The 27,758-nt window shown below is 40.6% G+C and overlaps 5 long non-coding RNA genes across 6 annotated transcripts in view; 3 read left to right on the forward strand and 2 right to left on the reverse strand.

Moving 5' to 3' along the window:
• Nucleotides 1-27,758, reverse strand: part of LOC145453786 (uncharacterized) — a 495,978-nt gene that overhangs the window by 429,908 nt on the left and 38,312 nt on the right. The window lies entirely within an intron of this gene.
• Nucleotides 954-4,685, forward strand: LOC145453788 (uncharacterized). The gene is made up of 2 exons (XR_013919913.1): nt 954-2,069; nt 2,250-4,685. It is a non-coding gene; the product is annotated as an uncharacterized LOC145453788 (long non-coding RNA).
• LOC145453787 (uncharacterized) lies at nt 12,702-15,460 on the forward strand. Of its 2 annotated transcripts, XR_013919912.1 has the most exons (4): nt 12,702-13,250; nt 14,151-14,274; nt 14,334-14,448; nt 15,076-15,460. It is a non-coding gene; the product is annotated as an uncharacterized LOC145453787 (long non-coding RNA). The 2 variants fall into 2 exon arrangements; XR_013919911.1 differs by having other exon boundaries at nt 12,705-14,274.
• Nucleotides 21,801-23,188, forward strand: LOC145453781 (uncharacterized). Its single transcript, XR_013919901.1, has 4 exons — nt 21,801-22,051; nt 22,114-22,183; nt 22,475-22,646; nt 22,739-23,188. It is a non-coding gene; the product is annotated as an uncharacterized LOC145453781 (long non-coding RNA).
• LOC145453791 (uncharacterized) lies at nt 23,131-26,544 on the reverse strand. Its single transcript, XR_013919917.1, has 2 exons — nt 24,438-26,544; nt 23,131-24,394 (listed from the first exon to the last, which is right to left on the reverse strand). It is a non-coding gene; the product is annotated as an uncharacterized LOC145453791 (long non-coding RNA).

The raw sequence follows: 27,758 nt of genomic DNA on the forward strand, positions 1-27,758 counted from the left end.
TGAGATCATTAGCCTTTTTCATCCATATGCGCAGTGGCGCATTGCGCAGCGAGCCCAGTTCACGTGATTCAAATTTTCGTCTGGGAAGTTTGAACCGTGATTCTTTGAAGTGAATTGTTGTTAGCGGCGAGAAGCATTTTCGACATTTGCTGTGTGCCACTTAGCTCGGTGATTACCTAACCATAACCACTGGTTGTAGCAGTGTAGTCAGTCAATGATAATGATACGGTTATAGTCAGAAGTGGCGTATGTGCACAACGAAAATGCGCTTGGTTATTGAATCCCTATATAGTATTAAAGAGCTATTATGACGGATGTTCGGTATAGGTAGGTAGGTAGGTAGGTAGGTTTAGAGTTGATACTGTTATAGTACGTTCTTTTATTGTAACCAAACCTGATTTCTTGATCAACATAAGGTAAGAGTTACTGTTTTGTGATTTATGACTGGAAATGGATTGGAAGGTACAGAAACATTTGACTGACCGCAAGCTATCAGAATTTTTGAATTAGACCGTAACCCAAATTGAGTGATAGACATCCCTACTCAAGAGTCGTGGTTGCTGGTATTTCAATCATGATATTAATGCTTGGCTTCCAAATTGTATTATTGAAGTACCGATATTCAATTCTACCCAGCCCTATATATATATGGTTTGAGTACTATATTGCAATACTAACTTGGATAGCTCGGCATCGGATGCGGGGAAAAGACGACGGATACGAAGATCTACCAAATATGATTCCGATTCAAGGTCTGATTCAGGTGGTCACGAGAAGATTCAAAGAAAACGCACATGTTCCACTGATACCAGTGATACTGATCTTGCTGAAGCTCAGGCGAAACAGTTCGAAAAGAAATCTCATTATCTTGAAGAAAAATGAAGGAAGAAATCTGCCAGTAATGTCGTGATTTTACGGACATTGCATCACCAATTTACCAAATGCAGGTTAGAGCTTAATTCCTCCATGTGGTATCAAAACAGCAAGAAATCTGCAGTTATGACCGTTTGATTTGTAAAAAATTATTTAACTCTTATATATAGTCTAGAAAGCTGAGCTGGGTACCGTATGTAAGTAATGAATTATTTGAAATTTTTTATGCTCAGCTCATGCAATGATGACTGTAGAAACTTCCAATTTGATAACTCAACATTAATGTTAGAGCAGGCGACCAGAACGAACAATTTAATTACACGGGTCTCAATCGAAAGCTACTTTCGCACTGACTCCGAAAAATGAAATTAAAATCTGGTCCGGGCACTGGAACGCCCCGGAAACCGCCCTCGAAGGGTCAAAGTCGGTATTGTTTCTATCAATGGTAACGTCGGTAGACAATGACCGTTCAATGTCTCGTACTGATTGTGACATCATTGGGCGCCCTGGCGAAGTCGCTTGCCGTGTTCCCCGTGATTCTCAGACTCAGAGTATAGCGCGTCGTATCAATCGCTGTAGCGCAAATTAGTCGTAATGTGAATAGTTTGTGTATTTTATGCGTCGTCGCGCATTCAAAAATTTGGATGAATATAAATTATAGCACAAAAGCCTGAACATATACCATATCGTAGAATTTACTATCAACGCGTATTTCTTGGTACGCAACAGGCCGATCTACAAAACAGTTTGTTCCATTGGGCACAGCGGTTCATGAATTTCATTGTAATATATATTCAGCACGACTTTGCCAAGGCGCTCAATGATGTCACAATCAGTTCTAGACATTTGATTTGTCATTGTCTACTGCCGCTACCTTTGTTAGAAACAATGCCGATTTCGGATTTTAAAGGCAATTTTCGGGGGGTTTTAGTGCCCGGACCAGATTTTAATTTATATTTTCTGAATCAGTGCGAAAGTAGCTTTATATTGAGACCTGTTTTATTAAATTTTGCGCTCTGTTCGCCAGCTATAAGATTACCATTATTTGACTGCGTTTAATCAACCCATGCCCGTTTTTGCGTGTTTGAGGTGCCACTGACTGTTATTTATCTGTTCAGATACGTTGTCTCAGCAAGTAGCCCTTCCTACAGAGAGTCGTCTAGGTTCATTCTGCTGGGAATTTCCTACTGGAAATGGTGAGTATCTGGTATATTTAATTGATTAGCGCTGAGTTTCCCAATAGAGTGGCAACTGATAAAGTTGGGCAGAACTGGGAAGAAAGCTCTGTGTGCACTGAGTTTATACAAGATATTATATATCGTAGGTTGAACTAGTTGTCGTCTCTATGAATTGTTTACTATAATCTTCCTGTTTAGGTGCTTGTTGCAATATTCCTACGACTGTTCCGGAAAAGGACTACGAGATTGAAGTCAGATCTGTGTTGCGCCATGCACCATCTAAAAACAGAAATCAGCAATACGAGGTAGATGCAATATTGATTGTCTAAATATATCGCGCAGAGGGGATAATGGTTATATTGCGTAACCATACTCATAGGCGCCGACTTTTATTTCTACATAGGGTGACCAGATGAAACAAGGGAGGGGTTTGAAATTTCTTCAAATTTACCAAGTTAGCATCATTTATTACGGTTAAGTACATGCATCTTCTGATGTTTCAGTATTAGCGCTAATCAATTACGTTCGTTCGCGTCTGTTCGTGACCAATTGCGCAGATTCAGGTTTATTCAATTTGACGCTGTCAGTCTTAAGCCAGTATAACATAACAATCAAATAAGTAGAGATAGCAGGTAAATCATATGATGCCTGTAGCAGACGCTATAGTTTAGGCCAGCGATGTTATCACATGCGCCAGTCCTGCTGTAGACTCGATAGTTCAGGCTGGTAACGATATCAGGCATAGCCTGGCGCACGTGATATTTCATGCCAGCGATTATAGCGTGCATGCGGACGCGCTAAATGGTTTGAAATTCGATCCGCGATATGGTTGAGCTCGAGTCCGTCCAGCAATGAAGTTTATTGTATTGGAAAATGGAAGGTTCCCGTTCGAACTAATCGAATAAATTCAGAATTTACGCCACAGAAAACCTCGTGTTGCATCACTATTTGACAACGTAATTCAACGCCGTGCACTGCACAATGCGCAGTATTATTAACGAATCAAACACCGACAAGTGACATCGAGGAAATGCGAGTGTATAAACCAGACAAGAATTAGTAGCCTACAGATGATAGCAGACGAAAAAGCACGCATCCGAGGCCTACGATATGAATATTGTAGGCCTCGCCTGGCGCATCTAATCAGTAATTCACCAACTTGAATACAGCACAATGGGTCGGAACCTAGTCTGACAACACGACAAATGCATGTCGAAATCCCGGGTTACAATTTATTGGGGCGTTTCAAGCATTAGTTTGTCGCCGCCTAGGAAGCTGCGTATTCAATTATTTGCGTGTGTATCGGTTAATGGTAAATAGTTGGCATTTACGCGATATCACGGACTTGCTCATTGACAGCGCTGATGTCGTATCGAAATGACTAGACAATAGAGATATACGAAAATTTGAAATCGCAGACGGCGGGCGTTTCAGCATATTGAATGGGGTGCCACCCCGTAACTCGGCGCCTATGACCATGACCATACTCATATATTTACCTATGTGTCAGTTTTTTTTTTTTTCATTTTCGTGGTCGTTAATATTAGTGTGAAAAGTAGTTTATTTGCGAAGTATATCACCATTATTTGAACGTGTCTATTAGCTATTTCAATGAAGTCTACTAATTTCCAGCTAATCCGTGTCATATCTTTTATTCGTCAACTGGCGATGTCTTCATCCAAACTCTACCACAGGCCCCTGTAAAGATGGAAATGAGTGGGAAAAAGCATCCCTACATCTTAGGCATTTTTGATCATGTCGGAGTGGTGAAATTTTCCACCTAAATACTATTATTTGAAAAATGATGGAAATTTCTAATTGAATGACCTCGGCATCTGCGAATTGAAATGAGTCAAATTTTTTGTGCAAGGTATTTTAGGTAACCTAATGATTTGCCAGCTAAGCCAATCAAATTTGAAAAAAGTTTTTTTTTTAACACCCCTAGTGTCCACTGTTCCATAATGATCATAAATTTTAATATTCATGATTTGTGAGTTTATGCATAGTATGCTGTAATTTGTCAGTGTTTGAATGAATTTTGCAAGGCGTTCGGAATTGGTAGCATTTTGAATGATCGTTTCATGTTCGCTTGTAATGATTTTCTTGCTAATTATTTTAGGACAAGAATGCAGAACAAGTCCATATCCTGTCTCAGTCTTACGCAGACAAGGAAGAGGACGCAGTATAAAGTCATTTCCCTCATACCAACTTTTCACCTCGTTACAAGTTGAACCTGTATGAAGATTGAAGATATTTCCAGCTAGAGAGATTGTTGGTTGCAAGTGTGCATTGCTTGCTGTGGAATTTTTTACAAGTTACAGTTGAATCTGCTGATTATTATTTTCATCCGTTCTAGACACGGTATATACGATCAAAAAGGGGTGAAAGTGAGTCATCCTTGCTGCTCAAGTAAAGGTGGATCGGAAATTGTGACTACTTGAGCACTTTCCAAAAGTAGAACGAGTCGCACACTTGCAGGTTACTGCAGTTGGTAGAGGCCGCTTTCAAAATTGCAGGATGTACGCGAAAAATATATAATAGCACTCCAATTATAGTGCGATTTCTAAATTGCATTCATTATTTACTACATTATAGGGGCTATCTAACTGGTTATGTCTGAAAAGTAAGTAGTAAGTAGAAGTAGTGAAAAACATGCAGTACAAGTAGGCGAAACCTGAGTAGAAGTGCTTTGTTTGTTCTACTGCACCTTGCTCAATGTGTGACAGATCTGCGCATAGAGGATGTCGTAACGAGCAATTGACCAGAATAAAACATCCTATTTTTTTGTATCTCTATTCGTATTACCTCTTCACCTTCAAAACTTGCCATCTTGATTCTTGAATATCAACGTCGGATATTTCCCTAGTGTGCAACGGTGCATGTCTTTTTACTGTCATTGAAGAACTTCAACCTGCCACTTTGAATTTTTCTTCCTATGGTATTCTCATATAGTGAACGTAGTTTTGCAACTTGATTTGACAGTTGTTGCTTCGACTCGATGCTGTGCTTTTTTAACTGCACTGCAATTTTGAATGTATCGCTATGTCTTGTTGGCATAATGATTTTCAAAACTTGCCAACTTGTTTTTCTGATACATCTGTGTACGTGCAATGTGCATGTGTAATGCAGTGCGTGTCTTGTTTTATTCTCATAGGCAGAATTCTAGGTAATTGCTTCGACCTATCATAATTTTTCAACACTTGTCCGTGTGTCGTATTCTCTAATCCTTCCAGTGTGCGTGCTTCTTGACCTTGATTGATTGACAATTGTTGCTTTGACTCAATGCTGTGCTTTACTTTGCTGCAGTTTTTATTATTGCCTATAATGATTTTCAAAACTTGCCAACCTCTTGTATTTCTGATAAGTTGTGTATGTGTGGTATTCTGTAATCCTCCTAGTGTACAATTGTTCGTACATACTTAGTAGTCATCATATTTTTAGCCTTCGGATTGATTAATTGATCGACTGCTTGTGATATTTTTGAGTCCACCTGTTGCTTTATTGTATGTCTTGAACTTGAGTGAGTGATTGATTTTGATGTGATTTACAGCCGTTGTTAATTTTATTCGTTGCTGCTTGATTTTTATTGTTGACAATTTAATAATATAAGCTTTTTTGCCTGAAAATCAATCTTGTGGAAGTGTATTTGTGCGTCGCCTAACCTGTGGTAAGGAAATATGCAGGCCCAGGAGCTAGCTAGTATTCAGAGGGTTGATCAGTCGATAGTCTATGGATATCGGTCCCAACCGGACTTTGTCCCTACAGTGGCCAGGAAGTGACTCAGAAATGACTTGATGGATGGTCAGTGGTCACCCATTGGATAACACCAGGAGTCGACACGCTCGGTGCAACCGGATGGCACTAGGGTGAATCTGGGCCAAATGACAAGTTATCCGACGGATATCCACTTGCCGCAATGTGTTTGCTGGGAAGTCTGGTCATTCTGCACGTTTCTGTAGGGCACCCTTTTGTCCACTTTGTCGTAATGCAGGGCACTATGATTATCAATATCAATATTCCAATCAGAATAGTACCTGGCAGCATGGACCCAATGTGCAAACACAATATTTCCCTCAATCACAGCCAACTATGGATAATAATGGAAATTGGAACGGTCGTTTAAACTCGCAGTAGCGGGGTGCGAAACCAGTAATCCCGCTTGTAATACGGTTGATGATGATCTTGATAACTTGATTTGCTCCCTCAATGTTTTAACCAACTGGTACACACTTGTTAGTATTGCCCGGGCAGATTATAAATTTTTGGTAGATACCGGTAGTCCGGTAACATTCATAGATTTTGGGTTACGGGAGTTTATTGATGTCGGTGAGCTAGAATCGAGTCCGGATGACAATCGATTTAGAGTGGCTAATGGCAGACCCCTAGTAGTGCATGGAAGTTGCACACTCAAGATGTGCATAAATAAAGTTTGTGTGAGGATGCGAGTGTTTGTGGCTGAGCTCGGAGCGAAAATTGGTATTTTGGGTATGGATGCTCTGAAGGATTTTGATGTCACCTTGTATGCCAGACGTGGAGTAATGCAAGTGGGTGATGACTCGGTTCAATTAATGAGTTCCAATAATGTCACGTGCAGCCGTATAAACATTAGGGAATCAATTTCGGTCCCCGCTCACAGTCAATTATGTGTGACTGGAGAGAATAACCACCCTTGGCCAGTGGATGTTAAGGGAGTTACGGCTGTAGTTGAGCCAGTCAGGGATTTTTCGTGGGCACAGAATGAGTCGGGAGTGTATGTGTGTCCTGCTTTCGTTACCGCATCAGAATGCTCGGTGCCAGTTCTGGTTGTGAATGATTCAGATCGTGTGGTTGAGATACCCTCTGGCACTTTTGTTGGCATGATTTGCCCTGCAGACAACTTCCAGGATGTACATGGAAGGGTTTCCGGCATTGCCAGTATAAGGAAGAGTGAAGATGAAGAGGTGCCCCCGGGTGAAGCGAAGTCCTATTTAGGTGAAGAATCGAAATCGCAAACGGACGAATTTCCAGGTCATCTGAGTTCCCTGTTAGATGGTGTTCAGGACCTAACGGGGGAGCAGCAGTCGGCAGTGCGGGATCTCTTGACTGAATTCCAGGATGTTTTCATTGGGCCGGATGGGAAACTCGGACAGACGCAAGTTTTGCAGCTGGGCTGGGAGAAACGCAAGTTAGCTATTCAAGAAGTGGAAAAGCTGAGAGAACAGAACGTGATAGAGGAGTCTGATTCACCTTTCAATGAACCAATTATGCTGGTTCCTAAAAAAGATAATTCCTGGAGAATTGTTCTGGATTACAGGAAACTGAATAGCGTGACGGTCAAAGATGCGTACTCGTTACCTCGAATAGAAGATATTCTCGATTCGTTGGGAGGCGCCTCGTGGTTTTCATGTTTGGACTTGGCAAGCGTTTTTTTCCAAGTCACAATAGATCCTAAGGATCGCCCCAAAACAGCCTTCAGTGTTCCAGGTCATAACCATTACCAATTTACTGTACTTCCCATGGGATTGGCAAACTCGCCAGCTCTGTTTCAGAGATTGATGGAGAAAGTTCTTGCTGATGTATTATGGTCGCGAGCCCTGGTTTTCCTAGATGATGTTATGGTTTTTGGAAAAACTTTTGAGCACGAAATGGAGAACCTCCGACACGTTTTCTCCAGGATACGCACGGCGGGACTAAAGTTCAAACCAACTAGATGCAGGTTGTTTCAAAGACGTGTGGAATATCTTGGCCATGAAATTTCAGACGAAGGGGTTAGCTGCAGTGAGACAAAAATATCGTCGATTCGTGACTGGCCGGTTCCTGGGAAGTTGAAAGATCTCCAGGCCTTCCTGGGCACCGCAAACTATTATCGGCAATATGTGAAGTCATTCGCGTCCATCGCTTACCCACTGACACATCTGACAATGAAGAATGTGCCTTTTAACTGGGACGATCAGTGCTAAAATGCCTTTGACACCTTGAAGGAGTTATTGACAAAATCTCCGATACTGTCTTACCCACGTGAAGATGGTGAAGTGTTCATTCTTGACACTGATTGCAGCGCTTTTGGTGTGGGTGCGGTTCTCTCTCAGAAGCAAGAGGGTCTTGAGAGGGTAATCGCTTATGCAAGTACTACTCTTAACAAATCACAGAGGAATTACTGTGCTACATATCGAGAACTTTATGCTGCGAGATGGGCGATTGAGCATTTCAGACATTACCTTTGGGGGAGACCATTTATTTTGAGGACTGATCATTCTTCATTGCGTTGGCTTCTCACTTCGAGCGAACCCCATGGGCCTTTGGTGGCAAGGTGGATTGCGTTTCTGAGCAGCTATGATTATACGGTAGAACATCGTCCAGGCGCGTTGCATGGGAATGCTGATGGTCTCTCCAGGAAGTACCGTAGACGCTGTGAGCGAGAGGAATGCTCGGACTGTTGTGATTTTGCAGAACCTCCAGCAACAAGATGTGCTGCGGTCATTGTAGGGAGTTTGGGGCAGGTTGCTGAAGAATCTGCATCTACAGGACCAGATTTGTCAAACTGGTTGCGGTCATACTCTGAAGAAAATTTGAAGGAGCTGCAGATGAAAGACAAGGACTTGGAAACAGTCATTTCAATGAAGGAAACAAGAGATTGTAGACCTTCTGGGACTGAACTTCTGTTCCTGCCAAAACTGGTCCGGGACTTGTGTTCGCAATGGCGACTCATCAGTCTGCGAAATGGAGTACTTTATCGTGAATTTGTGCATTCTAATCCTGGGGGTAAACCAATATTTCAATTAGTCCTGCCCCTTTCGGTTCGTAAGGATATTTTTCACCATTGCGTACAGCAGGTCATTTGGGCCGTGATCGTACTTATAAGAAATTGAGAGATAGGATGTATTGGCCTGGAATGAAACGTGATGTTGAAAGTTGGATTAAATACTGTTCTGTGTGTACCAAATCAAAAACTCCTCACGGTGGTCACAAGGCTAATTAGCAGAAAATGTTATGTGCTGAGCCATTTGACAGAATTTCTATTGATTTCATGGGTCCCTTGAATGAGACAGAGTCGGGTTATAAGTACATTATGGTATGTACTGACTACTTCTCAAAATGGGTAGAAGCATTCCCGTTGAAAAACTTGTTGGCTGCTTCTGCTGCAGATGTACTTGTGACTGAAATTTTCACCAGATTTGGTGCGCCGTCTATAATCCATACGGACCAGGGTGTACAATTTGAATCGGACCTTTTTAAGCAAATGTGTATGCTATTTGATATTGATAAAACTCGCACTACTCCCTATCACCCTAGATCAGACGGGCTCACAGAAAGGAACAATCGGGTTTATCTGCAAATGCTCAAAAGTTTTGTGAACAGTGCCCAAGACAACTGGGATGAACATTTACCTTATTTATCCATGGCTTACAGGTCATCAGTGCATGCATCTACTGGTTATACTCCTAATCGTTTGTTTTTAGGAAGAGAGATATCCCTTCCTGTTGATATCATGTTCGGTAAACCGCCACGTAACACTGCCTATAGTTGTTATACTGAGTTTGTCAAGTGGTTTGACATTGCTAGTACTGATGCTTTTGCGTATGCCCGTGAGCAACTGAGTAAGTCTGCTATCCGCCAGTCCAGAAACTTCGATCCATCTGTTAAACCCTTGATTTTGGAAACTGGTAGTTTGTGCTGGTACTTCCATCCACCCGCAAAGTCAAAACTTAAGTCGGGTTGGACCGGCCCATGGCTAGTGTCAGAGCGAATCGAACAATTCCTGTATCGGATAAAACATGTGGACTCCGAACGATATCGCATTGTGCATGTGGATAATTTACATCCTTACATAGATGATGTTGACTCACTTCCAGCTCTGGAAAACGATTCAGTCAGTGACACCGACATTGCTGTGTCGGAAGAGATACCGAGTGTCCTGCCTGATCGTAGCAGACAAATGCCCTCACGATTTAATGACTATGTTATGTGAAAGTGTTCTTTTTTCTCTCGCTTACTGCTTGTTGCTTGGTTATTGCTTGTATTTTGTTGTGAGAGTCTACTTGAGTAGCACCTCTCAAATTTGATGAGAGGGTGATGTAGCAGCCCTCGTGCGCCCCCTATCTGGGTTGGCGCCCTTGGGATGCTTGAGTGATTTCATGGAGTAGCTTCCTCTTTGTGTTTGGTCTCGTCGCTGCTGGGTTGTTGAGTACGACTGACTGAGTGAATAAACTTCCTATCTGAGCAAAGGCCTCTACAGAGCGCTACGTTCTCAGTCCCAAATGCTCTTGTCAGTTGCAAGAGTTAGAACATCGACCTACGGTGTGAGAACCTTTTCTTCCTCTGCCGCCATTCTGTGGAACAATCTTCCAATTTCTATCAGACTATGTGACTCGCTATATGTTTTCAAACGCATAATCAAGACCGTTTTATTCACACGAGCGTTCGAACTAGAGTAGTGTTCATTCCGCCCTACAACTATGCACTTCGTCTTTTATACATATCGTTTACTTTTCTATTTTATTGCCTTTTATGACATATTGTTATATTCGGCTCTCTATAAATTATTATTATATTATTATTATTATTCATGTGTGGAACACTTGTTATCTAGGGAATTATACCTTGGTCATCATGATTACTTGGCAACGGCAAATTCTTTCTGTAATTCACTAATCTAGTGTTTTTCCAGGAACCTAGAGTGGCAACACTGCCGCCGACGCCTGGCGTCTTGGGCAAGTCATTCACTGGCCTTAAGCCAGGTCTAAATTAAGACAACTTTTTGAAACCCACCCTAAATGTCTTGCATATTAGGTGCCCTTCTCCGAGAAATACGCATGATTTATAGGCATGTCGGCGTCAGCCATTGCCGCACCACGACGTATCCACACATAATGAAGTTTCGGTTAACATATGGGACTCCAAAATTCGGGTCTAAAATTCGACCGCGATAAGCTACGTAAACTCTCTGCTTACGCTGAGTAGAATGGATGTGATCACAAGTACAGGTGAAAACATCCACCCAAGTGTAGGGTCTTGGGGCGAAGCCCCCGGAAGTTTTGCTTATCGCCCTGTGGGGTCCCAAGACCAGCGTTTTCGGGGGTGGGCTGACGAAGTGCTTTTTCGGCCCGGATTTGCGGATGGCCAGTATAGCTGCTGTAATGTGTTTTCTTGCGCCACGCACTGTATTCGTAGTTGCCGGAGTAGCCTGCGTCTGGTGGCAGTGGGCAATGAGCAAGGTAGCACGACAAGTTGCTTGGTTCGACTCCGATGCGCTTCTTCTCTTGATATTGTCAAAGAGAAGAATATTACGGAGTTGACGTGGCCGTTTAAACCCACGGCCTTTGGCGCGAAAGACTGTGAACGACTCTAGGCGGTAGCACGTTATCTGGACAAGGCAATTTTACCTCGACTTGGCAGACTCACTACCATAAAATCACATGGATGCCATCATGAATATTATTAAATACGATCAAAACTCTCCAAATGTCACTCTCTAGCATCATATAGTTGCCAAAAACGGTTGCATACTTTACATTTTGGCTTCATTTCAATTTTGACAGTTCACCGGTCCGCCAGACATTTTTTGAAATTTTACCGGTCCGCGAGGCGAAAAAGGTTGAGAACCACTGGATATTGAATATAAAACAACCCTTCGTTACTATGTATGGCCAAGCAAATGTCTGTTCATTGCGCGTACTTACATTTCTCAAATAAATTAGGGTTACAATACGTCCTCCTTTAGGAGGATTTGTCCTCATTTTTCAGGATTTTGGAAACGTCCTCCGAGGACGCCCAAATGTCCTTTTTGAAATTCTGTTTTATATTATAAAAAATTTGGATAAATATAGTGCCAAATTCGACTGAGATACATTAAATCAGCACTGAAGTAATGACTATTTCCGGAGCTGAGCCGGCATTTGATCTTTCTTCTGTTTTGATTTTGTTGTGTAGTAGTAGCGATAGTGAGGAAGAGGAACCTTTGCCGGCCACACAACCTACTGTTCCGCAGCCGGTAGTGGCGAGAGTCACATTTCATTGCAACCGACATAAAATTTCAGTATTTGTCGAAGATGGACCCCGGATGACAGACGTACCAAGAAACGGTCCTGCGACAGTCAAAATCTTAGAAGACTATATATTTATATGGAACACAACGGGAGGAGTGCACTTGTGCTCAATGCGCAAAGAACCGTTGGGGTGCAAGCGGCAGTCAATGCAACGGCTCCGATGAGGCGCAGCCAGCGCACTAGAAGGTCGCCACAGCGGTTTCCTTTGTAATGTTTTTTTAATTGAATGAAGTTTCGTTAAAATTCTTTTTTAATTTTATACAATGATATTGCTGATAACTGACATGCATATAATTACGTAAATAATGTCATGATGCTTGCTTAATAATATCGTCGCTGGAAAACCAAACTGTGCTATGTCATTTTTGGAAATTTTGACTTGGATCATATAATTTTGATATGAACCAGTTTTCTTTTCAATTTATCTCGAAAATTCCGGTTCCCAACCGTAACTATGCACAATGGCGGGCATATCAATATCTATAAGAGCTGTGCCGCGTGTTTTCCCTTTCATTGATGGCTCAGGAGGTGTTGTGCGCTGCAGGAAACCCCGCAAATAATTGAGGTTTTTTACGTTTTTCAGACGTTTCAAGGTTTCAAAAAACCTAGAGTCTGGCCAGGTTATTTCGGCTGTATTTTCATCAACAATTCAAGTTGTGAGGCATGGGGAATTTAATTCAACCGAACTATGCTGCAGAGCGAGTATTTACAGGTGTTATCATCGCGTACGCCATCTGGGGATGGCGAAAATGTGATCGCAAAGATGTCCGATTGGAAGGCATGCTATATTTTCAAATTGATGATACGCATCGTCATCATGACTACTAGAAATGCAGCATTCAGAACCAATTGACTGATTAGCAACCACGAAATAATGATCACGTTATACCGATGCTGGTATATTATACCGCCGTTGTTGAAATTTAGCAATGGCAACTTTCCCGATTGTCACGTCACTATTTATCGCCGAATGACGTATTGACTTTTTCCTCACTCGGTCGAACACCACTTCTCGCGCGCAAGATCTCATACAGCGTGACCGTGACTACAGTGGTCGATAATGGGGGCTCGCAGTTGTGTAGTACTGTAGTTTTCGGTTCGGTCTAAGTGACGCTCAAAGAAGGCAGTTCATTACAGAGGGATACGGAAAACTTAAATGTATAGGGTAATTCCTGTAAGTTTCATAGTAAATGTTATTATTATGGTACGGTATTGTCTGTACGGTAATCCTTCATATATTGATGTATCTGATTGTCTACCGAAGTATCATATCATTTTAAGGATGCCACAAGTCGTAATTACAGTATTCTACGTAACATGAGCTACCTGTGCCGTTTTGTTTACGCGTACTATATAATAGTGTTCTCTTGCATTGATAATCTTTTACATGCTTTATTGCGGCAGCCAAAGGTCATGAAGTGCAGCTATAGAATGCATGGGTTTGTAATGAGACGCCTATAAGATTCGGATAGACTATGTTGAATCAACAAAAGTTCAGTAATGTCTAAAATCGCGGTTAGCCTACATAAGGAGATGGACTGCTGCTAATAAATAAATGAAGCAGTCCTTGGCTAACAAAAACTATGGCATTTTACAGTTTGAGCATATTATATACCAAGTAACCAGTTTGTGTTTCGCCTAATGTTACTCGTTCGCCAAACAATGTTGACATCTGATGCTTCACTATCCACTGATGAATCTATACCGATTGAAGATGACCTGGGGAATTGGGCGAAACAATACCATATATCTTGTGCTGCTGTTGCTACTCTGCTGAATATTGTGAATCAATCAATGGTGCATGCTGGGAAATCTTGAGCACTGACCCCTCTGATAATTACCTGCAAACTATACTTGAATGCTACATCCTATTTTAAAACACCAATGGATACCCGGTCAACTCTCGACAATATGTAGTACCGGATTGAGATATTGGGACTCTGGCTGTTATTATTTACTAGTGATTATTGATACTGCAATATTTTTGGTTTACTACCATCTGAAATTTGCTGTTGTCAAGTGTGTGGTCTATATTTTAAGCGAATTCATCCTAACAAGGTATATTCATTTTCAGGTTTCATAACTATTTTCAAACTCTATGTTATGACAAAATGCGGTTTACTGTTGTTGAATTTGTAGCAGATAATTCTTGTGCTATTGCATCCAGCAAGTGGATATTCCAATCTTTTGCTGAAAAAGTAAGTTTATACTCTGCTATAGTGATGATGATCCTTACCTCTCCTATTTCATTTTAAAGGTATTGTGCTGTTATTGGCCAGGGACAACGAAAGCCGCACATTACGCTTAGAAAGATGTGAAGCCTGATGGGGGCACATGGAAGAAATATGAAATTCGTACATTATATGAGACTGGTGAGTGAGTGATAGCTTTTTATATAAAATGTAAACAACATAGCTTTTTATATAAAATGTAAACAACATATGTTATGTATTCAGAGGTGGTCGAGAAGTATGTGTCAGTCGGAGCTCTATAAATAGGATAAGTAACGCTATAAATTTCAAGTCAATTACCAGTTGAAGTTCTGAGTTACAGTCATTTTTAAGAACCTCAAGTTGCGGTAGAAAAACTGTAGCCTGAAAAGTGCTAAAATAAGTAGTTTTAAGAAACAGATTTGGTCAAGCACTTGCGCAGGTAACAAGAGGTGTCTCATTTCAAAATTGATTGGTGCAGTTTTGTTACTGTCAAAAAATGACTAATGCCGCTACAAATAGGTGTGACCTTCGAAAACATGTTCAGTTACTGTGAACATGGGCTGTTTAGCCAAGCTGTTACGGTATTACAATTAAATTTGATGCAAACATCCCAATACCACTGAAAATCGAAATTGCAATGGTCTAACAACAAAACCATTTGAGTAATTAATGCAAGTGCGCAAAACTACTTGGATGCCCTAAAAAAGTGCAATTAGGGCCTACTTTCGTAGTGACCACCTACAACTACATCTATGTATAAATCATATTCATTACTTCACTTTTCAGACACATACACTGATGCAGTAATTGCAAATAAGAAAGCGGAGTCGACATCGACATTCGAAAGTGATCTTGAGACCCATGAATCGCGAAAGAGAAAAAACTTGCCCAAAATGCTATATTTTATGTTAATTGACTTGACATTTCTCAAAATATCAGTGCACTATATATTACCGCAACGCCCACTCACTTACTGACCCCCCCCAGCCCCATATCAGTTAGTTGCCTATTCTGAATTAACATCTGTAACTCTTTGATTTCAGGAATGAAAATTCTTCAACCAGATTGACCAAGTGCATCAATTACCGGTGTCCAATTTTCTCCTGCTGAATTTTGAACATTTCGGTTTCCTTTTTGCTTTCATTTGCAATAAAAAAGACATGCGACTGTGGTTGTGCCTCGGCAGTTTTGCGGCCTCAACGTACTGACTTGGCTGAAAGATAACGTTTAGTTTCAGGGAAGTCGATAACCAACTGGGACAAATTGTGACGTATCTATGGCGTTACTAGGAAACGTTTATTTGACGTTCTTGAGTGTTCACAGAATCGCGTTTTATAAACGTGGAACGTATCTGTTGCCAATTTGCACCTAATATATACGCTATATATTCGTTATTTTGTTTGCGAGGAAGGCTTTAAAAATTTTCAAATCTGTGATTTTTTACGAAGCCCAAGAAGCGGTAGACCGGGAATGCCGGTGGCAAGCTTTCCCACAAGAAAGCACGACGCAATCACAATAGGAAACTTTCTGCGAGACTTCATACGCGATTCTTCGGGTAGAGAGCGATCCACGAAACCTAATCATAGACGGTAGTAAAGCGGTATGGAATGCAGTTTTGGATGCGTTTATCAGAGAAAATGGACTTCAGTATTATTTCCGATGCTATCGCATTGTAACAGGCATGTCGCACAAAATGACATTTGTAATGAATTCCTACAGTCTCAGCATGAAATCTGCATCGATCCTGTGTTGCAAGCACTACAAAAAGGGATTTGTGCCACTGCAATGTTCTGGATCGGTATTTTACTGTCGCAAGATACGCTATCAAGATTGGACGAGATAACCCGCCACATTAGTATTGTGTTGCTTTATCCAAAATATACGCCAGTTGTTAATACCAGCTTTGCGTTTCTGTTCATACTGCCGAGAGAACAGGAGAATCCAACTGATGCTGTTGGAAATGATATTAATGAGCCAAGCCGCGACGACGATCGTTTTTCTGGAATAATTCCCGACGATAAAAAGCAAGAGAGAACAGGAGCATCCAATGATGCTGTTGGAAATGATCTTAATAAGCGAAGCCACGACGACGATTATTTTTCTGGCATAATTCCCGTCGATAAAAAGCAAGAGTTGCAGTCTATTTTATACGCGATATCGCAATCTTGAGCAAGAGTGCATGTCAGAAACAGCAATTCATTCCGACCTGGAAAGTCAATATGACTACGTCTATTACTTTGCGTCATTTTACACCAAGTTCGAAGTAATCGCTAATCGATTTGGCGTAATCTCGCACCTTCTACTGGGAGAGGTATCAAGGCACAGTCGACCTGAAAATACTATAAATCATTATGCAAATTGGTGAAAACAATTTAAGAAACAATATCCTGGACGCTCAATCTGCGACGGTACAAGAACGCAAGTGCAATGGAGCAATTTTACCAGCAGTTGAAGCGAAACAATCAGAACAAGAGCGCACTAAAGGTTGTGTGGGACTACGAAGATGCAGCGAGAGTGACATGGCAAATATTCGTTTGCTGATGATTTAGCAAAGGTAAAGTACGGCTATCGCGGCCCTTACCGAACCGGAAACTACAAATAGATCATCAGGAGAAGCCGGCAAATAATAAGCTTGATGGATCGAAATTCAAGAGGCGAAGCAAAAGAGAAGTATATTACGGAACTATCACGGCCGCCGGAAAAATCAGGGATCGTAACTCAAAATCATTGACACGCTCATTGACACCGGAGGGAAATTTCGCAAAAAAAGTTATGGAAGTCTATACAGCCTATGGAAGTTGATACAGCCTACGGTTTTTTTAAATTTAAAAACCAAGTTTTATGTTTGTATTCCAAATAACCGCGCGCTGGCTGAACAAGTATGGTCTCGCTTAAGGTGAATTGCCTTCCTGGCAACTTCATACTAGTAAAGTAGGTCGACATATATAATTAAATCACTAGTGTATTTGTTCTCAGCTTCGCAACCGTCTGTAGTCAGCAAAGACCAACCATCATGTTTCTTAATTACCAAAATCTGTCTTGAAAACAACTTCAACACCACATGCCACCTCATTTCGTTGCTTGCCTATTATATCCTCTGCTTTACTTTCCATTCAGTGTGCAATGTGCATGCCTCTTCTTCTCTACTTCGCCCAGGCCTGTTGGGAGTCTGATCTCAAACACTACTCGAGAGTCTTTTCGTCACCTTCCTAATTACTAATTACTATTTTTCCATTGTATCGCAGTTTTGTGGTGTTGTGTTGTGTTTTGTAATACTGAAACACTGACGCAAAAAAAAAGACTATTTTGATAAGCACAACGTTTATTGGTCCTATTTTCAGGATCATACCGGGATAACTGAATCAGTCTCAGTTATTAGACTATATCACCCTAAGGCAGTGGTTCTCAACCGGTGTGCCGTTTACGTCTTGCAAGTGTGCCGCGAGCGATTTCATCTAAATTTTGAAATTATGCGCAAAATGATTCTAGTCTATACCACACGATCAACAATGTAAAATCGAGCTTGATGTGAAGTTTGTATGCGCATTTGACAATTCAAAATAGATGCTATGCTCGTAATCACTATCCCCCGCGAATTACCTTTACCCGGCATCTCGCATACTTTGATGGCTGAATTCAGTTCTGCACAGAGACGAGTAGACATGGCGGCGCCTGTTTGACAATACAGTTTTCTAATCCTCATTGTCTCCCCAATCACCAGCGAGAAATGAACTCCTTTGAAAGGGACATAGCAATCCACATTGCGATTGTTAGGACCTGTTAGGTAGCGACGCGGCATTTTCGTTGAAATTTAGGCTTGTATAGCACTATCGTTGTGCTACCGGCGATTAATATGAGAATTGAGAAGTAAGGTTGATCAAAATATAATAGTTAACAAACTTCCTCGTCGCTGTGGTTATTAACTTGGTTTGTTGGAAATATATTGAACTGCAGGTGGCTGCCAGTAGAACTATTGAGGTATGGCTATATCCTCACGCGATCTGCGTGGAAATGTACTGCATAGCCTACGCCTCTGTATTCGTTAGTGGCGATCGTGCTCGACCTCTTCGATGCGATGGTTGTTGTTGTTTGTGGTATTCATGGTGTTTGTCGACCACTGTGGTCATTTACACCAGGCCGATATTCCGTATTTTTGATTCCGTATCTGCCCACTTCCAGGCTTTTTGTAAGACACCGCTTATGTGGATGCAATGGTTAATTGCATCTACAACGCGGCAGTGTGCTGAGTTTATTGTCAAACTAATCTTATGCAATAGTATCTATCGGCAGCCCAAAATTTCTGTGAAGTCGTAAATCATGAGTAAATCCAAATAATCCCCTTTTACTTTCGTCTGAATACGCCCTGTTTGTTGTGATCATGATCACGAAGGAACAGTATTGTGACTTCTTATCAGTGCTTAGTAAGTTATATGGGGGACGCTATATGTACAAAAGTTTACTTTTAGAAATATTAAAATGGATAAGTTTAGTTCAAAAGAAAGGAAGTCAAGCAGTAACGATCATTGCAATAAAGGAAAGAGAGCTTTTGGAAGTGAAGGTAAATTAGAAAAGAAAGATAAGAGAGCACGCTTATATTGCGAAAGTTATCTAAATATGGGCTTCACTTGGTGTGAAGATGAATCGAAACCTGTACCAGATTGCCTTATCTGTCACGCTAAATTGTCGAATGAAGCTATGGTGCCAAGTAAGTTGAAAAGGCACCTTGAAAAAAAGCATGGACACTTGGCTGACAAACCGCCGAGCTATTTCAAAAGACTCTAGGATGAGCGAAAACACCAATCTAAGTCGTTCACCAAAACATTTGAAGTTTCAACGAGATCACAACAGGCCAGTTATGTGGTAGCGGAGATACTAGCTAAAAATTCAAAGCCTCACACGGAAGCGGAGAAAGTTATTCTTCCGGCTTGCACTGGAATTGTAAAAAAAATGATCGGGACCAAAGCTGCAGAGGAATTGAAAACAATTCCCTTGTCAAATGACACGATTCGTAGACGTATTTGTGACATGTCCAGAGATATACAAGATACCGTAATATCTTCTTTGAAGAAGAGCAAAATCTTTACGATGCAAGTGGATGAGTCTACTGATATCAGTGGCAAGGCCCAGTTATTGGCTTTTATCAGGTTTGTCAGTGACGGAAAAATAGCAGATCAGTTTTTGTTGTTGTAAAGAACTCAAGGAAAGGACGACTGGTCGAGATGTTTTTGATGCTTTAAGCAAGTGTTTGGAAGAAAATGAATTTACTTGGGAGGAATGTGTAGGTATTTGTACCGATGGAGCTCCATCCATGGTTGGATCAATCAAAGGATTTGTTTCACTTGCAAAAAGGGTAAATAGTGATATCATTGCAACTCACTGTTTCCTTTCATCGTGAAGTGCTTGTTGGGAAAACATTGGACGCAGATTTGAACAGAGTACTAAAACAAGTTATTGAAATGGTAAATTACATCAAATCTAGACCACTCAAGTCCAGATTATTTACCAAACTTTGCAAGGAAATGGACGCAAACTATGATAATCTCCTGCTCCATTCTGGTTGTCACGTGGAAAAGCGTTGTCGAGAGTATACGAGCTGAAGGAGGAAATGCTGCTATTTTTTAGGCTTGAAAAACAAAGAGAATTTGAGGATTTCCTTTGCGATGACAACTGGCTCTCCAAATTAGCATATTTGGTAGATATCTTTGACCACCTAAATAAGACAAATTCCAGTATGCAAGGCAGGAATGAAAATCTCTTAACTTCAACAAACAAAATAAGAGCACTGCAAGAGAAATTAGAAATGTGGTCCATACGAGCAGAAGCAGGCACTTATAGCATGTTCTCCCATTTCTCCGAAACATATAACAGGGAAATCGGGCCATTGATTATTCAGCATCTCAAATGTTTGCATGCAAAAATAAACACATATTTTCCAACACTGAAAACAGAAAACTATGCATGGATAAGAAACCCATTTTTGCCGCAGGAAAAACATTTTACTTTAAATCTCAAAGAAGAGGAAGGGCTGATTGACATCCGAAATGACGGAAACATGAAGCTATGGTACAATGAGATGGCTCTCGACGAATTTTGGATTAAAATCCAGAAGGAATATTCTTGCATTGGAGAAAAGGCAATTGTCATTTTACTTCAATTTTCCACGTCGTATTTGTGCGAGACTGGATTTTCCGTTCTAGTCAATATAAAAACCAAAAAAAGGGAGAGGTTACTTGCCGTTGAAGAAGAGATGAGAGTAGCATTATCAAATGTGCGTCCAGACATTGAAAGGATATGCGCTAGAAGTCAAGCGCAAATTTCGCACCGACTTTGTCTGTGATAAAATTCAATAAATTGTTTTGTTTTCGCGAAAACTGTTCAATTTAATGCAGAAACATCTTGTATTGACTGCAGAGGTGGTCACAATATTCAGCGTTATTACTGAAGTCGAATCAGTTGAGTATTCTGGTAGTTTGCAGGTGCCGTAATCCAAAAAAGTTCAGAACCGCTGTGCTGGTGTGCCGCGAACAATTTTTCATTTCCAAAGGGTGCCGTGAGGTCAAAAAGGTTGAGAGCCACTGCCCTAAGGTCTTCAACTCGAACCAATTTTTTTTACCTCTCGGTAGTGCATGTAACACTCTTCATTGTGCTTTTAGGTTTCTCATGTGTCGGAAGAGTGTCGTCATTTCATTGAGTTGAAGAGAGTGGGAAGAAAGCAAGGAATGTCACAAGGGAGTGAAGTACCGAAGTAATGCAGCTTGAATTTTAAAACATTGTTACTTCGGGCAAAGAACATGTATGGAAGATACTAAAAAGAAACTGCAGATTCCAAAGGACCAAAATTGAGGTGGTTCCACCTACAATTATATTGCATATAACGATGAAACCTCATGTTCAATCGTAATGTCGAGTAAGCCGTGTTCGAGCACTCTCACAGTATCTACATTGAATTCCCCTGGCAGAGTACAACAATATTTTTTATAAAAACTCCATATATATATGCTGCAGCTATGTATAGTCATTTGCACGCCTGACATCCCATCGTAGCATCTTACTTTCTGGAGTGGTGCGGAACTGAATGTTGTAATACGTATCAGCGACGTCAATGTTATTGATTAGCAAGGTTGTAAATAATTCTTTATAAATAGACCTATGTACTGAATCACTCAGATATAGAACATGCATTATGCAAGAACAAGCATTATGCAACAACAATCATTTGTAAGCTCACTTCGTCTAATCCGGTGGTCTCCACAGACTGTCAGTGGTAATTCCGTCATAATTGTTCAGTTAAAGGTCAACTGCATCTAAAAAATGACTTTGCCTTATTTCGTACGTTATGTGGTTAGGATTATGAATAAAATAATAATAATTGAAATTACATGATAGTTTTCAAGTAATTTAAATTATAAGTCGAAAAGCGGAAAAACGGATATGAAATCATTCAGCTATGAAATGACGTCATGTGAATGACACGGCAAAAGTCCTGGTATAGCTCTGTGGTAAACAGATAGTTATTCGTGTTGGGATTGATTTTGATACTGAATTTGATTGTGAATATCGAAGGTATGAAGAAGATGAGGCACGGAGGTACATCTTGTGTCGCGTATGGTTGCTGAAATACGCAATATTCCGTACCCAAAGTGTCTTTTCATCGCTGTCCAAACCCTATTGCCGGAGAGGATTATCAAGACTGTGAAAGTGATATCCAATTCCTGTCAAGTGACGATAGCTTCCACCCCACAGAGTTAGATGGCGAGTCAGAGTGAGTACTTGAACAGTGTAATCATATTTGTACCAAGTCTTAACCAAGATAATGATTTGCAGGCATTCAGATTCAGAGGAATGTCTGGAGAATAGCAAGACCCAGTTTGTGATTGTGGACAGAAATAATCTGGTGAGCATTTTTCAACATTGTCCAATGTGTCAATCAGAGTCGAACGTGCAAGAGTCTGATTTAGGTGGCACACTGAGAATCAAGCAAGACTGCACAAACTGCTCATACTCCAGATTTTGATTTACGGGTAGTGTAGATGGCGTTACATCCTTTAAAGCCTACTTGACTGTATCAAAAAGAAACAAACTGCTTCATTCAGCATATATACATGATAGATATAGGCCTAAATTTAAGTTACAATGAATAGCATCTTTGATTCTGTTGTTTACCATTATTGCAATCCATTTTCAGATTCATTGGCATATGAAAGGATTTGCTATGTTCTCTACTCCACGCGAATGGAAAATGACATCCGCCATCTATCGCCGAATGGAAACACTGCTGGAAGTGAATCATTCAATGCCCTCAATCATTTCTGCCCAAAGTTATATCACTACGACCATATTTCAGTCATGAAAGCCAGGTAGGTACCTTGCAGTGTCTTGGCTATTCAAAACTAACCTATATCAGATTTTGGCATAATTACTAGCCTCATCAATTATGCATATTTTGTAGGATGCAGTTGGCAATCCTGCATTTCAATGAAAATTGCTCGGAAACTCAGAAAATGTCGAAAGAAGGAGCACCGTGGACAAATACCGGAAGTACAAAAATGGGGAATGTACGGCCCACAAGATACTTGAAAATTCAACATTTGGTAACTGCCGCTGATCTGACTGCAGCATAAGATTTCTTCATATTGTTATGCCTGTTCTACATTTCTACAATGAGCTTGTCGAAGAAGTTCAAGCACTCATCAGAACTGGACCAGAAACTGTTGAGTTGAGCGATTGTGCTGAGACCGTTCCACCTCTGACTAGCAGCGTAATCAAAATTAGCAGAGAGGAAGCTATTGCCCGACATAAAACCCGATATGCTTTTCTGCCTGACACCCGACACGGTAGTCATTTTGGTCGATTAGTTACATGCGTTTATTATTTGGAATACAACTGTACATTCACAATGTGGCGTTACTGAACTTGAATCCTTTGTAAGAATTTGACGTAAATTTTGTTCGGACAGCAGTAACAACGAATGCAGGCAGGATTTTCCGCTGGTTTATGCCACAGAATCCCCATACCAAGCGAACACAATTTCTGAAAAGTGAAAACAAATGCATTAGTGCGAGAAAAGTATTTGACAACCGGATCAGAGACTCATCCCATTCATACATCGAACTCGATGTTATTATTCTGCGGCCATATTCCTGTTGATATCCATAGTAGGACATCTCCAATACGTCAACGTCCAGACACACTGCATTGAATCCTGGCAATTCCGTGATACACTTTATTTCTGTCAGTAACTCTCGGAACCCCCTTACAGCACAAACTTATCAAGATGCATGACTGAAACGAGCTATTACACTACATACTATATATACAACTGTATTTCATGTAGTCTCGACGAGCGGCTTGCGCTGAGCAAGCTAAGGCTGTTCATAACCAATCATTATTATGAAGCTGCAAGGGGTTCCACTGACGTGGGATCGAGCGCATCAACACCTGAACCAATCCGGCATTTTAACGGTAATTTTGTAAGTACGTGCAAAAACGATACTCACATTCGACATCGGAGTACTCAGACTCAGTCACAATATCACTTGGCAAATCCGTTACAATGGAAACCTCGGCCATTACTGACTAGAATAAAAACTGCGAGAACACAAACAGCCGCTGTGACCGGTGTTGATAATATGTGTCATTCACTTGACGTCACAATGCACATTCTGCTTTTTCTGTAAACATGCCAATATTGGAACTTTCAGTCAAAATTACGGCAATTTCCGATTGAGTTGAAACACGGAAAGGCGGTAATTTCGTTATGAAAAAAAATTCTGAACATGATTCCGCAAAGTTGTCATGAAGATGCAGTTGACCTTTAACATTTTCTGCGCTATGTGTATAACTTCAATGATAGTTCGTATAAACAATTTCGCGATGTCATTAAAAATTATCATTCCTTGTAGGCTAAATTTAAGGGAACTGCCAAGTATTGGGCTACTTTCCCACAAAAAATATCTCCCTGTTGGGTTCTTAATATTATGGTACGCCCACCATTCATTCCTTCCAACTAGAAATATCATTTTTAGTTTCGCGTGATACACTCCGAGAACCGTGTTTACGCACTTTGTCCTGGCGTCAAGATCGAAACACAATCGCGTGCATACATCTACGATCTCTGCGTTGGAACTACAAGTGGGGATACTGATAACCTACGATCTCTGCGTTGGAACTACAAGTGGGGATACTGATAAATGCGGGGACTATACATTTAAAGACAGATTTGTGACGCCGAAACTCATCGAAAGCGTTATCATGATATTTTACAGATGACGGACAGATCCATCTTTGGACGAAATTTGCAGTGAATATACTATTTGTTATTGTTGACCGCCGCAATAAATCTGTGAAGCCATTCGTACATCTTTAATGTACGTTATATAATGCAGAAATATACTATACATTATATTTGTTACATACTTGTTCCAGATCCTTTACGTGCGACCAGCAACAGTCAGAGGTGGTCAAAGTAATGAATAAAGCTACTCAAGTAGGGATAGAAGTAGTGCTTTTAAAACAAACCGAAAATTATCAAGTAAAATTAGAATTGTCCGGCTTTAAATCTACTCAAGTAAGTAAGTAGCTGTGAAAAGCAGTAATTAATACTCTATCTCTGGACTGTCAAAAGCTGATAACTGAGCTGTTCGGGCGGTGCAGAGAGATGCTGGGTTCGTTCTGCTAAATTCGAGAATGTCTAGATTTTCCGGAGCATAATAAAAATATATCACATGTCTTTTGTCCGGGAAGCTTCAGCGGTGGTCTGCAAAAACAAGATTAATAAACGCTCAAAAGTCGAGGCAAATTTTTTCAGTTTAGGACAGGCCCTTTGCTGCTAGATTACAACACCTATTGTTTCCAACGTATTGCTGAATCACATTTACCGTGATGGAACGTGTCAATGGGCGACGATGCGATGCGAAAGTAGCCACGCAACCGCTACATATTGCATATTGAACGATATTTTCGTGTGAACATATCATATTTTTCACTCCATTTTATTTCGTACGAAGAACCACGAAAATTCTTGACTTACTGAACTTTTGGAAAAATAAATTTTTGTTGATTTTCCTTCAAACCGGCGCTATCTCTATCTCTATCTCACCGTCATTGGAAGAGTATAATACTTCTATTCGACAAACTACAAACAACGAAAGCTAAATCGGAAAATATGATGAAGTAGAAGTGACGGTTAATTAGATATACTCAAGTAAGTAGAACAAGTACAGTAAAACTACTTGAGTACTTCGAAAACGTAAACGTATTTCTTCTGGCTACAATACTGTATTTTTCAACACAGATCAGTAGTCGGTCATTATTATTATCAGCGATAAAGAGAGCGACGCTTTTGCCTCTCAGTTCAGCTGCCTCATGGACTTGAAAGTGCGTGTGACAATTTCTTTTACGAAATATTTTCGAGCATTTACCACGAGAAAGAACACAATTACCGGGGCAATATGCGGGCGAGTACAGATTTACAATTGAATTTCTGTACCTTCAAGAAGCTCCTCAATTACAGATTTACAAATATATACCACACATTAGAACGAACTACGCAATATGAAATATCATTTCGTGGATAATAATCAGTAAATGTTCGAGTGTTGCAGCAATTTCGCGTTCCCGCGCTCTGTCGAATAAACAGGTTCGGTGAATGTCATGCCGATGAAGTGAAGCAAAAATTGTCCACGGTTTCAGGTAGTTTTTAGTGAACGGATAAGTCGGTCAATTTTGTAAAAGCGTACTTCTAGGCGACGATGGCCTGACCGAAGCGGAAATACTAAACGTTCGTGGAGCCTATGTCGTTGCATCAATTGAAAGTGGCCATCAGTCGATGATTTATGGAAATAACGATAGTGAGCTGCTTGATCTTTTCGTTGATATTCGACTTTCCAGATCGTCCAGCAGTCCGTCAATTTATTCCAACGTGCTGATATATTGTGATAAATATGTTATGAAATTTGCAATTTCATATTTTTTTTATTATTTCCGCTACGCTCATATTCAGCACCGTCCGTTTCCGTCTTTCTGGGTGTCATCTTGCCATCTTGCAGACCATGTGTCAACATTGCGTATGCAGCCTATTGGCAATAACAATTTAAATCAAGCCAGATTAAGGAGGCGAGTGGCGCACTTTGATACCGATGGTGTTTGGTTCGAATCCATGTTCGGGCAAGTTTCTATGTGTCGGAGCTCCTAATCGCCGATCCCGATACACCATAACAGTGTCTTGAAATGCCCAGAAACACAGTAATTCACGCTGCAAAAAGTCGGCATTAGAGACCCGACTCACCACACACTCAACTCATGCATATGACTAGGGTTGCATTTGAAACAAAAAATGTTTTAAACAAATGCATTTGTAATCTTTTTTTAAACGTTGTATCATTATACCATAATTGAAGAGCTTCTTGGAGGTACAGAACATCAATATGTGATTGCATAGTGCATTCATATTGAAATGAACCCGAATATTTTCGGATGACATTCGATAATGTTCTTTCTTATTCGCAACTTGTTGCCAACCCGCTACAATATTCGGATTATTTTCAATCTGAATATACTATTCAATTGTTTATGCCATAACAGTGTAAATACTTTAGTATGAGCTTACGCACGATTTGCACCCATATTCGACGTATGCGATATGGAGTGGATGGAACCCTTAAATCTTCGTTGTCTCGACAGTTATAGCAAGTAGATATAGAAAATTGGTACGGAATGGGAGTTCTGATGATGATAACCGAAGACCGTGAAAATGCTGAATAACGATGCAGATTCAGAAAAATAAATTTGACGTGTTATGTTCGTAACTTTTGCCAGCAGCTACTTTTGTATTACTTGCCGACAAAAATATCCTCCTTTTTTGATCGGATATACGGTAACCCTACTATTGATGCCTTCAAACTAGAAATTTTATGTTTAGTTTCGCGTGATAGACTCACGTACCCTTGTGTACGCCCTTTGTCCTGGCGTCAAGATAGAAACACAATCACGTGCATACATTAGGGTTGCCATACGTCCGGAATTTCTCGGACATGTCCGGAATTTCACTGTTCAAACTAGCGTCCGGGAGGAATTTCTAAAATATGCCAAATGTCTGGAAATTTGAAGACTTGACCTAGGCTCATAACTTTTTCTTAAATCAGCATAAAGACAATATATTTTCGGGAATAGTTATGGTGATGCATGATATTTTTCTCCGCGCTGCGCTCGATTTACTATCACATTTATTGATTTTAATATAGAGAATACCACCCTCGTAAAAATTGCAATAAAATATAAATTAAATCAACCTTAATTTACTGGAACAAGCCTAATTGTAATCGCAATTCTAGGAGAACAATATATTCCTAGAGATCGTTAAGGTCGTTCAAATGCCTTATTCAAAGATAGTGGTTCGCCAAACGGGGGAGGAGGGTCGTTTGCAAAGGTGCTGACCTCTTTTATGAGCTCGTCTAATTTTGATCTGGGCT

Source organism: Botryllus schlosseri, chromosome 13 (assembly GCF_051294905.1).
Source record: "Botryllus schlosseri isolate E-star chromosome 13, Bs_hap1, whole genome shotgun sequence".
NCBI classification, from domain to species: Eukaryota; Metazoa; Chordata; class Ascidiacea; order Stolidobranchia; family Styelidae; genus Botryllus; species Botryllus schlosseri.